This window comes from Hippocampus comes, unplaced genomic scaffold (genome assembly GCF_001891065.2).
Source record: "Hippocampus comes isolate QL1 unplaced genomic scaffold, H_comes_QL1_v1.1 scaffold117, whole genome shotgun sequence".
In the NCBI taxonomy this organism is placed as follows: Eukaryota; Metazoa; Chordata; class Actinopteri; order Syngnathiformes; family Syngnathidae; genus Hippocampus; species Hippocampus comes.
In genome coordinates, this window is record NW_017805225.1 from 765,294 (window position 1) to 776,101 (window position 10,808).

Here is a 10,808-nt window from a genome sequence, read left to right on the forward strand (position 1 = left end):
AAAAATTATTGCAAACGGGTCAATCTTAAATTTCAGAATTTGTGACGAATCACCCCAATTTCATTTGAAGAGTTGGGGACACACTATGTAAACCTCTAAAAATGTCTTGGGATTGTATTTGTTTAGGCTTTCTGCGTTCATTCATATTTTCCGTTCAAATAGTGGTGGACACGGTTGTTGTCTTCAGGGTAATTCACATAAAACCACGTCCGCGCACTGAGCGAATCTCACAAATCGTCACACGGGCACGACGGGGTCAGTGACCGCGCACGCAGCCTGTTTATCTGTATGAGAGGTCCTCGGGAGCGCGCACCCCCGGCCGAGGAAGGTGAGCGAGTGTCTGGAGGGGAGGACTCGGGAACGCGACCGACCAGTCGAGGGATCGATCGGATTAAACTCGATTTGAGTGAAATTAACACAAAGGACAGAAGCGCAACGCGCACTCGTCGGCGAGGTCGCAGATGCGAGACCCACCGGAGATACATTTCACGATAAACATTCAAATGCAACTTTTTTTTTCCCAGTCTGTCTTTTGAAAACCAGAAAGGACCACGGTGATTTTTCCCCTTTGCGGAAACGGAGATACTAACGAGGAGTTCATTTGATTAAAAAAAAAAAGAAAAGAAGAAGCCTGAAGTGACCAAGCTTGTTGGGGGTAAGAGGATTTTATATTCACATTTTTTTTTAAATCCATAGCACACAATTGGTACTTAGTGTAGTAGTTAATGTGAAACCAGTATTGATGAATGAGAAGCGTTTCCATTCGGAGAATGGTAAGTTTTCGGTACTTTTGAACGCAAACGCACTCGCTGAGCGTGAGGGAAGGTTGATGTTTGATTCGGGGATAGCTCGCGGGACATCGTGAAATCGGGGCAACGAGTGTATTCTCGCCTAGGTTTCTTTCTTATTTCGAGAGAAAATCATTGAAGGTTTGTGTATCAGCCATGCCGACATGCTAACAATAGCAAGTTTAGCTTTCTACCGCTAATCGCACACTCGGACACATATACACACACACACACACACGCACACAAGTCACTTTGCGATAGTTCCTTGAAAGTGGAAAGCTTTTTTTCTCGGGACGGCACGGTGGACCTCTCTTCTTCTGTCTCTATTTCTCTCTGTCTTGTTGAGTTTTTTATTCATTGGGAAAATGTACTTCAGTGAAGAGTGGGTGTTAGCATAGTTAGCTAATTGTGTTGAGCTTTCAAGAGACACGAGGTGGCTCGAGCGTAGAGGTGAGTCACTGGCCGACTGAATGAGCCAATCTCACAGGGAGCTTCCCGGCGGACAAATCGCCGTAACTAAATGCCGGATTGGCTTATATGAACACATTTATGTCAAGTTTGCTTCGCACAACTACAATTTTCATCGAAATAATGTCGGCATTTGACGGGATCCAATGTGAAGTGCCCGTAGTAGTCGCTAGATTTATTGGACGGGAGGGACAGAGGAGAGGAGGGGGAATTGTGAGGCCAAGCGGTCATCCACATTAACCGCGTCGTTCACGTTGTTTTGTCTCACGTTTTACCAACTTAAACACCGTTAACAATACCCGAAATCTATTATCTGGTGTTTTTCTTCGCCGACGTGTGAGGGAAACTGTTTTTTTCACAGAAATAATAGCCCAAACGGTGTTCGTTCCTCTGTTGGGAACGACGTGCGAAACGCCACTGATAGGCTAATTAGCCTCGCTAGCCGCTGGAGGTTAGCCCAGTGCTAGGACACACAAGTTCAGCTAACGTGTTAGCCAACCCTCATCTTCATTGTGTACTTATTAGCCCCTGAGCTAGTTTGAAACCTGCTCGGGGCGCTTATCAGAGGATGCTTCGCTCTTGAGCAAGTAAAGTTAACTTCCATTCGCATTTAGCTTACTTTGGGTGAGTTCAGCGAACCAATGTTGCCTATTGGTATTTATGTTACCTTTTTGTGTTTTGGCTTTCGCTGTGAATAACTTTTATGATGTTACATTCAACCCGTCGACCAAGTTTGGCTATCAGTACACATACACTTGTTACTCGACGTGAACGGGAGCAAACTGCGGCTCCAAACACCTGCCGACAGTGCTCCTCTGCCGTTGGTGTAACCGATTCAACTACTTTGTCTTAAGCGCATTTTGTTGACGATTTTTGCGGTAGCGCTTTATTTCGGGTGCCGCTTAGGCGACCCTACCCTCTTTTTCCATTATGTTCTGTAATCACTCAACTTGCGTAATGGTCACCCTGGCGCTCGCGTAACTTTGCCTTATGCTAAAACAAACAAACACACAAACGGTATCACAGAAATAAATTCTTCTGTGAAATAAAACGCCAAAGTAGTGTTCTCCTAGCCTGACACAGTCGTTGAAAATATGCCGCATGGTTGTTTTTCCGCCTCCTGTCTGCCATCGAGCTTGGAGCCGCTACCCCCACTACCTTGTGTCTGTGAGCCAAGATGGCAGCTCGTCATGTTTAGCGGCCACAGAGGGAGAGATAAGAGGCCCCGACCACACACACATACACACAACAGATGTTCACCACCATGGCTCTTTCTCCCGTTTGTCTTTTTTTTTTGTGCGTGTGGCTTGAATGGAGACCCTTTCAAACTAGGATTGCTTTGGTTTATGTTGAGTTAAAAAGAAACTGTGAGAAAGAGTTGACATCTCCTATATTTGCATATGCTATGGCTGCTCATCAAAGTTGTGTTCCTAACCTTGGAGTCTTGCTTGCAAAAATCTGGCCTTAGTCACATTGAGAAGACATGGAAAAGAAACAATTTGGGAATTCTGTATTTTGTCTCAAGCTAGTATCAGGTACACCTTGATATTACATGGATCTAATTATTTATACTAACTAATTATACATAGTGTTTATTTTGGCATGACGGGCAACTCAGCACCTAGCGTTATTTTGCTGTGAATAGCGCAAGAACTTGGAGAGTGGTAGCCAATGTTCGCCACATTGGACCATAATGCTGCCGTGATGGAGTCGGAAATGAGGATGGTCACGCCACTAGTTTGGCAATATTTTTGGACGTATTAAGTTGTTCAAGTGTGTGAAAGGTTTATTCTTCCATAAACTTTCTACACTTTCAAAATATTTAGCACTCAGAGCAAATTTTGTTTATTTGTGTTGACACCTGGATAGGTGAAATCTTTTTAGATGAACTTAACTAATTGCAGCCTTTTCGTTTCCTGGTCCTTCTTTTGAATAGAAAAACCCCCCAATTGAATAATATTTGTTGATACCGACTAGAGCTGGGCGATATGACAATGTCTATCGCAAAGATGATAGGAAAGACTTTATCGTGTCACTTTTCGACTTTGTGCCTCTTGACGTTAGTAAACATAAGTTTTTGTTCTGAGCCTCATCAAAACACAAAGACTTGCAAAACTGAGAATCATGTTTTGTTTTGTCTTTTGCTGATGGAACGGTGGAGACCTCACCAAAAATCTCCACTGTGCTGCTGATATTACCTGCAGCCGGGTAGTCGGCAGGATCGAGCGGAGACGCTGCAGCAGCACGCAATTAGCAAGTTTAGCAGCAAGCTTCGTCGGGCTATTCCTGCCTCCTAAACTTGTTGCAGTTTTGCTCCTAATTCAATAATCACAGCCTCCACCATCTTGCCTCCACTGCGGCGAATAAGTTACACTTCTTACAAGTAGCGTTCTCAAAAGGGAATTACAAGGAGTAATTAACAGAGGGAAAGCCGGCGAAGCTATGCTGATTGTTTAGCTTACGTAAACTCATTGTGAAAGACCAGAATTAGAAGTGCTTGAGTGACTGAGTACATTTCATAGAGGTCTTGCTAGAACTGCGTGAAAGCAGAGTGTACCCAATTTTGATCACCAAAATCACAAGCAATTGAATTAATATTTGCAAGAAAATGACTGCAAAACAGTGTAACCTACACAGCTAAAAAGACAAATTTACTGTGCCCGGTAGGTCAACCGTGAAGAGTGCCCTAGAAGATTAAATGTTTTTTGAAGATAAACGATCCAGAAAACGAATCCACATAGCAAATTGGATGCATATATGACAAATGTGATTTGTTTTCACGATATAGTCTTGAGTTTTGATTTTGAGCTTTGAGATCTGGTCGCGAGTGACTAACTGGGAAAGGAGGGAGACGTGATGTAGCTAGCACGGGTGCTGTGCTGTTCGATATCAACCGCGGGCACTCAACCACTGTATTTTGGTTGTTGATAAACGCGAGTTCACTAACTAGTGCCAACATAATCCATAGCAGATGCTACAATATGTTAGCATGTATTGCTTTACATCAAACAAATAGAATAACCTGTGTATGCTAATGCTGAAAATCAAGGATCTCAGAAGTCGGCTTTGCTGATTCGATTTCCGCCTGAGTGTTCGGGCGTATGCTCTTCTTTTGTATTTGTGTGTTTGAATGTTTGTCATAAGTGTGAATGGGTGTCTGCGATTCGATTCGCCGGCAATGAGTTTGGGGTACCCCGCCTCTTGGGGGGGTAGTAGCTACAGCACGCCCACCGCCCTCGTGAAGAGAAGCTGTTTAGAGGTTGGACGGATGATTGCCTTTCGTGCAACTGTTTGAGGTGGCGATTGCTGCGGCCATTTTGTCTGTTGTGGTCATGCGGAGAGGTTGACCGCCCCAGTGGCTGAGATGAGAAGCAGGGCCGTTGTTTTCCTCCGTCGCTTTCATCCCGTCATCTATCGCTCCCCATCCCACCCACCCACTCAGTCCTTCTGTCACTGCCCATGTGCTTTGTTTTATGTCCCACCCCCTCATTCTTATGATGATCATATCTCCATCTTGCTCACATGCCCGTCCTCTCATTTCCGACCAAAAGGTTAGTGGGGGTCTCGAGCACCACAGTGACATTCAGAACTGAGTGTCATTCCTGTTTCTGTCATCTCTCCCTCTGTCACCATCCCCCACAATCACCAGCCTTCTCCTGCAGGGAAGACCTTCTGGACCGAATGCCGTGCCTAGAAGAGAGGCTGGCATTAAAAGCTTTCGCGTGCGGGTTTTGTGCTTGCAAGACATGTCATGTACACCTCTGACTCCATATGTGTGCGTGCATTTCTTTGAATCGAGCCTTCCCCTGTCCCAATTTAGACGTTTGTCATCCTGTTCTTCTTCCTCTTCCCTGAGCTTTCAAACCTTCGTATCAAAGCATCTTACCGTAAACGACAGTAGTGAGAGAGACAAAACTGTACGAGAACGGCGTCCGCTTTATATTGCGATTTCTAAACTTGAGTGATGCGTGCTGCCGATTCAAATTTAAGTGCTCCTTGCCATGAATTGGCGCCCTATTAAGGGGAGATGTTGGCAAGGCCCGTGAAGGCTACACCGGCTCGACACACATATGTCTCAAGAGCACACGTGAACGCACGTTGTCGATTTTCTACGGGTCAGCGAATAGAGCTTTTCGATGACCCTCAAAAAGTGAATCTGTCTGTTGGGCAGGTGGAGCCTGTGCGCGGACCTCACGGTGCTCTGAAAATGAGTCAAGGAGTTTGTTGGCTTTTGGCATGCAGGCAGGCGGGGTTGGAAGACACACTCGCCAATCTCAGGGGTCCATATTTCATGTCTTTCGCTCCCATAGGTCTATTTGCTAGATAGCAGTAAATAGTAAGAATGGTGGGTGGGTTCCTTTTCTCCGTGCGCTTGCTTCAAGGGCTTTGCAATTAATCCAAATTCAATTACGATCCCTGATTATTGCACTCAACGATAGTGTAATGGGCATAATGATAAAAAAAAAAATGATATAAAAGTTGTTTAAATTGTCTTCATTTTCAATATCAAATGCTATAGTGAGTGAGCATACTTGAGTTCAAAATTTGCATTTGCGAGATCTATTCAAATTGTTTCTTTCAATATTGCAAGAGTTCTATGGCAATTTTTAAATGTATCGTCTTTGTATAAATGTATACATTTTGTCCGAAAGGTATTGACATGATTATAGGATTGCCAAGAATTTGATTAGTTGTAAACATTTTCTTGTTTTGTATCAAAAAATAAGTGATCGATAACCGGTTTATTAGCAAAATAATCGTGATCAATATTTTTTTTCCATAATCGAGCAGCCCTACTTCCCTAAATGCACAATTGAGCATGTTTACATTTTGAGAAATTCATCCAGTACACTTCTTTTGCAAGTTAATGATAGGAACATAAAAACAGGGAACGAGAACCAGGAACGTACTAGCTATCAAATTCTACTCAGAAACAAGTTTGCAAATATGTAACTTGGGTAGCTGAAATATGAATGAAAATCACATTTATTCTGAAAAACAACAAATCAGTGTCCCTAGACCTGTACGTGCAAATTGCTAGTGTGACAATGCATTTGTGTACTTGCTGTCGTTTGGATTGCTTATAGTGTAGTTCGACGGTGAACCCCCCAATAACTGTAATCATCAGCCCGTCACGTCGTCGTCATTATTTTAAGCACGCTTCCGTTATTGCCAAATCACTGTTCCTGGCCACTATTTTAAGACCGCCATTAGATTTCGCAGGTTCGCCAATCGTCACTCCCGTCTTCAAGTCAAGTCACCAAAAAACTTGAGATGGGGCCGCAGGTGGGGGAAATCCCCCTTCCAGGATGAGCAGGCTGCAACGGATGCCCAGTGGGCAACATTTGACACAATATTGGACGAGACAAAATGGAATGATGTAAAATCCATTAACGAGATGGCACACGCTGCAGGGAGACGCCTTCGGAGAGGTGGGTCTCCCTCTGAACTCGGCCTAGTTGGTCAATGAAGAAATCTTCACAGCAGTGCCTCCGAGTGGTCGACCCAGCTCTTGTCCAGCTCAGTTGGTGCAAATCATTCCCATAACGATCGGAGCAATATCATTATTTTAACCGCTCTTCGGTCATTGCCAAATTACAGTTTGTCACCAATATTTTAGGGCCGTCAGTAAAAAGAAAAAGTTTACAAGGGGAGCAGCACACTATCGTATTCAGTTTGAAACAGTGTAGACCACTTTACATGCACACACAAATCCACTCTGTTTATGGCTGGCATGATTCAGACATAGCAGTGCGGTTTCAAACTTCCGTTGGATATCCTGTAAGGATCGGGAATAGAACTCCACCGGGGCTGGCCGGCCTCGCTTGGACTGTGTAAGAGCAGCGGTGCTTGTCAGAAGGCCTGCTGCAGGCTCGTAAGGAATACCACCCCCAGCACTGCCTGAGCAGGGCCAAAGAGGGGATGGAGATGAGGCGGCGGCTAAAATAATTCCGTAAATGAAACATGTCGCCATAAACTCAATTGCATCGACTTCATCCGGGGATCGAACCCACCCCGTCCACTTCCGACCGTTGTACTTTGGACCCGGGCAACCTGCATCCTGTAGAAGGCACAAAAAGTGACACTAACGTGGAAAACAAATCAAACAATTGGCGATTTGTGACCAAATTGGTCCCACAATGTGGAATCCTTTCTTCTTCTTTCACACTGACTTGAAGTGTGGATGTGTGATTCATTAGGTGGGGACACAACAGATGCTCTTCCTTATAAAGTTTGACGCCTCACTTAGCAGTCCAGCGGCTGTAGCGGTCATGTGACTCTTTCTCCAAGCGATATGTGCACCAAGACGCAGGCTGAGCTCTTATTAATTCGCCACACGCGGTGGCGTCCCGATACGCCGGACCCATCACTACGAGCAGCGCTCGCTCATGGCCTCCCTGCTTGTGCCGGAGAGCGACCCGCAGCCCGGAGGAGCTGTCCGCCCTAATGGCGGCGCCAAACCTTTTGTTTTTCTTTTTGTAGACACTTTTTTTTCCCCCCGCTCCGTTCTGGATGTGGCACCCTGCTTCGAAATAACCACTCTCTACCACTGTCAAAGTGTAGCGCTTCCTCAAATTAGTGTTTTCTCCCTTGCCATCATCGCATTATGTTTGGGGCGTTGCATTGTGGGATGCTTGAGGTCAACATTCGGAGCTCTGTACGGCCTATTGTAACCTCATGACCCCAAATTTAAATGAGGCAGTGAAACACTGTGGACTTGCTACTTGCGTAAGAGAATGCGATTGGCTGGCAACCGGTTCAGGGTGTCCCCTGCCTACTGCCCGAAGACGGCCGAGATAGGCTCCAGCACGCCCCGCGACCATTGTTGAGAATAAAGCGGTTCAGAAAATGGATGGATGGGTAATAAGGTGTCTCTAGACCTGTACGTGCAAATTGCTAGTGTGACAACGCATTTGTGTACTTGCTGTCGTTTGGATTGCTTGTAGTGTAGTTCGACGGTGAACCCCCCAATAACTGTAATCATCAGCCCGTCACGTCGTCGTCATTATTTTCAGCACGCTTCCGTTATTGCCAAATCACTGTTCCTGGCCACTATTTTAAGACCGCCATTAGATTTCGCAGGTTCGCCAATCGTCACTCCCGTCTTCAAGTCAAGTCACCAAAAAACTTGAGATGGGGCCGCAGGTGGGGGAAATCCCCCTTCCAGGATGAGCAGGCTGCAACGGATGCCCAGTGGGCAACATTTGACACAATATTGGACGAGACAAAATGGAATGATGTAAAATCCATTAACGAGATGGCACACGCTGCAGGGAGACGCCTTCGGAGAGGTGGGTCTCCCTCTGAACTCGGCCTAGTTGGTCAATGAAGAAATCTTCACAGCAGTGCCTCCGAGTGGTCGACCCAGCTCTTGTCCAGCTCAGTTGGTGCAAATCATTCCCATAACGATCGGAGCAATATCATTATTTTAACCGCTCTTCGGTCATTGCCAAATTACAGTTTGTCACCAATATTTTAGGGCCGTCAGTAAAAAGAAAAAGTTTCCCCCCGCTCCGTTCTGGATGTGGCACCCTGCTTCGAAATAACCACTCTCTACCACTGTCAAAGTGTAGCGCTTCCTCAAATTAGTGTTTTCTCCCTTGCCATCATCGCATTATGTTTGGGGCGTTGCATTGTGGGATGCTTGAGGTCAACATTCGGAGCTCTGTACGGCCTATTGTAACCTCATGACCCCAAATTTAAATGAGGCAGTGAAACACTGTGGACTTGCTACTTGCGTAAGAGAATGCGATTGGCTGGCAACCGGTTCAGGGTGTCCCCTGCCTACTGCCCGAAGACGGCCGAGATAGGCTCCAGCACGCCCCGCGACCATTGTTGAGAATAAAGCGGTTCAGAAAATGGATGGATGGGTAATAATAATGCCGAAGCTGATTGACATATGTGGAATTAATGTTCCAAAATGTTCATACTTGTGAGATGTTTCATGTCATTGACGAATACACCACCGCATGCACACCTACCAAGGGGTTACTTGACCTACTTGATCCGACACTCGCATGCATGCGTGCGCGTCTGCCTCGAGGATCAGACCGAGTTGGCCATGGTGTTTCCGAAATCATGGCAAGGGAACAGTTGAGATAAACGCAGCCCTTTCCTGGTCGCCCCCTCGACCCCCCTACTCGAAGCGCACGCACGCACACACTGTCCATTAACGAGGCAGCCGTGTGTAAAATAACCAGATTTTGCCCTGCCTCGCTGCTTCTCTTCTCTCTTGAACCCACCCCTCCAGGCCTCCTCCTTTTCTCTTTTCCTTCCTTCCGGGTCTTAAATCCCAGCCTGAAGCACACGGGCTCACGTCCCCTCACTTGAGCATAATTACACACACGCAGCTAGCCAGCTACTACCTGATGCCCCCCATTTGGGAACAAAGGTACAAATTAGAGCGGTTCAGCCCCAAGCGGTAATGGGACGTTGGTGGGTGCTTGCGCACGTGTTCACCAGAGGAAGTGGCCGATCAGTCACGACTTTGTCTCTCTAGTTAGATTTTATGCTGTCTACTGCACTTGTTTTGTTTGTCCGTTCCTGTCGCCGAGGAAACGTGGTGCTGTTGACATGGCAGAGATTTCCTGCCATACTGCCCGGAGGCCACATGCAGTTTCGTTGCCAAACTGACGACTGCGCAGACGCGCCTGCAGTGACCTGCTGTTTCCTCACGGCTAAGGAAATGCGGTGCATACGTGAACCCTTCATTGATTTTGAGCAGGTTGAATTTATCAGAACAAATACATACCTATGTTTCCAAAAGTTTAGCAAGTAATACAATTGTAGTATTTGAGCATCTCACATTTGTTGATGGGAGTGTTGAATTGTCACACCTTCACAACTCAATATTCTTCTCTAAAGAGAAAAATAATTTGAGTTCAAGAAATCAAGTGTTGGATATGTATGGATATAATGCTGGATATTTTTTGAGTATGCACCATATTAAATTCACTGAACTATTCACTGTGATGGCACTGAAATGACAGTATTTCAGTCAATGTTTATGCTTGACCAGGGGTGGGCAAACTTTTTAGCTCGGGGGCCATATTGATTTCTAAATTTGACAGGGGGGCCGGGTCAGCACAAGATATGGTACATATAAAAAAACGTATATGTTGACAATCCATACCAAACATCAACAGAACAAAAGCATTCAAGTATTACTATACTTTTTTTCATGAGAACAGTGAGATAACTATGGTATATGTCCGGTATGAACGTCCAAGTACGGTATGTTAACAACATACAGTGGTGACAACACAAGCAACAAAGTGCAACAATATATTGTCCAAAAACTGCGGCATACAGTACAGGTACAGTATATGAGAAAATATAACAAAGGTAGGACTATTTGCTCCAAAATGAGACGAGTAAAAGACCTGGTGGCTTTCTTTCCACTCACTCACTGTCTCGAAATCGACCTCCCCTCGATCACCACACAAGACAGCGTTGCTCAGCTGATGTCGTGCTTGAAACTTTTGAAGCCAGCCACAGGACGCTCCGAAGTATTCAATGCCCATAGTTAGCGTTATGGAACTCGCTTTCTCT

The 10,808-nt window shown here is 45.5% G+C and overlaps 1 protein-coding gene across 4 annotated transcripts in view; it reads left to right on the plus strand.

Annotated features, from left to right (window-relative positions):
• The first annotated feature begins 219 nt into the window (after positions 1-219).
• Positions 220-10,808, plus strand: part of chd7 (chromodomain helicase DNA binding protein 7) — a 58,126-nt gene continuing 47,537 nt past the window's right edge. For 2 of the 4 annotated variants that reach the window (XM_019869309.1, XM_019869314.1), the window contains exon 1: positions 220-655. The gene's annotated coding sequence lies outside the window, so the exon portion shown is untranslated. Of the gene's footprint in view, positions 656-1,777; positions 1,881-10,808 lie in introns of those variants that run through there. The other 2 variants (XM_019869310.1, XM_019869311.1) reach the window with 2 other exon arrangements.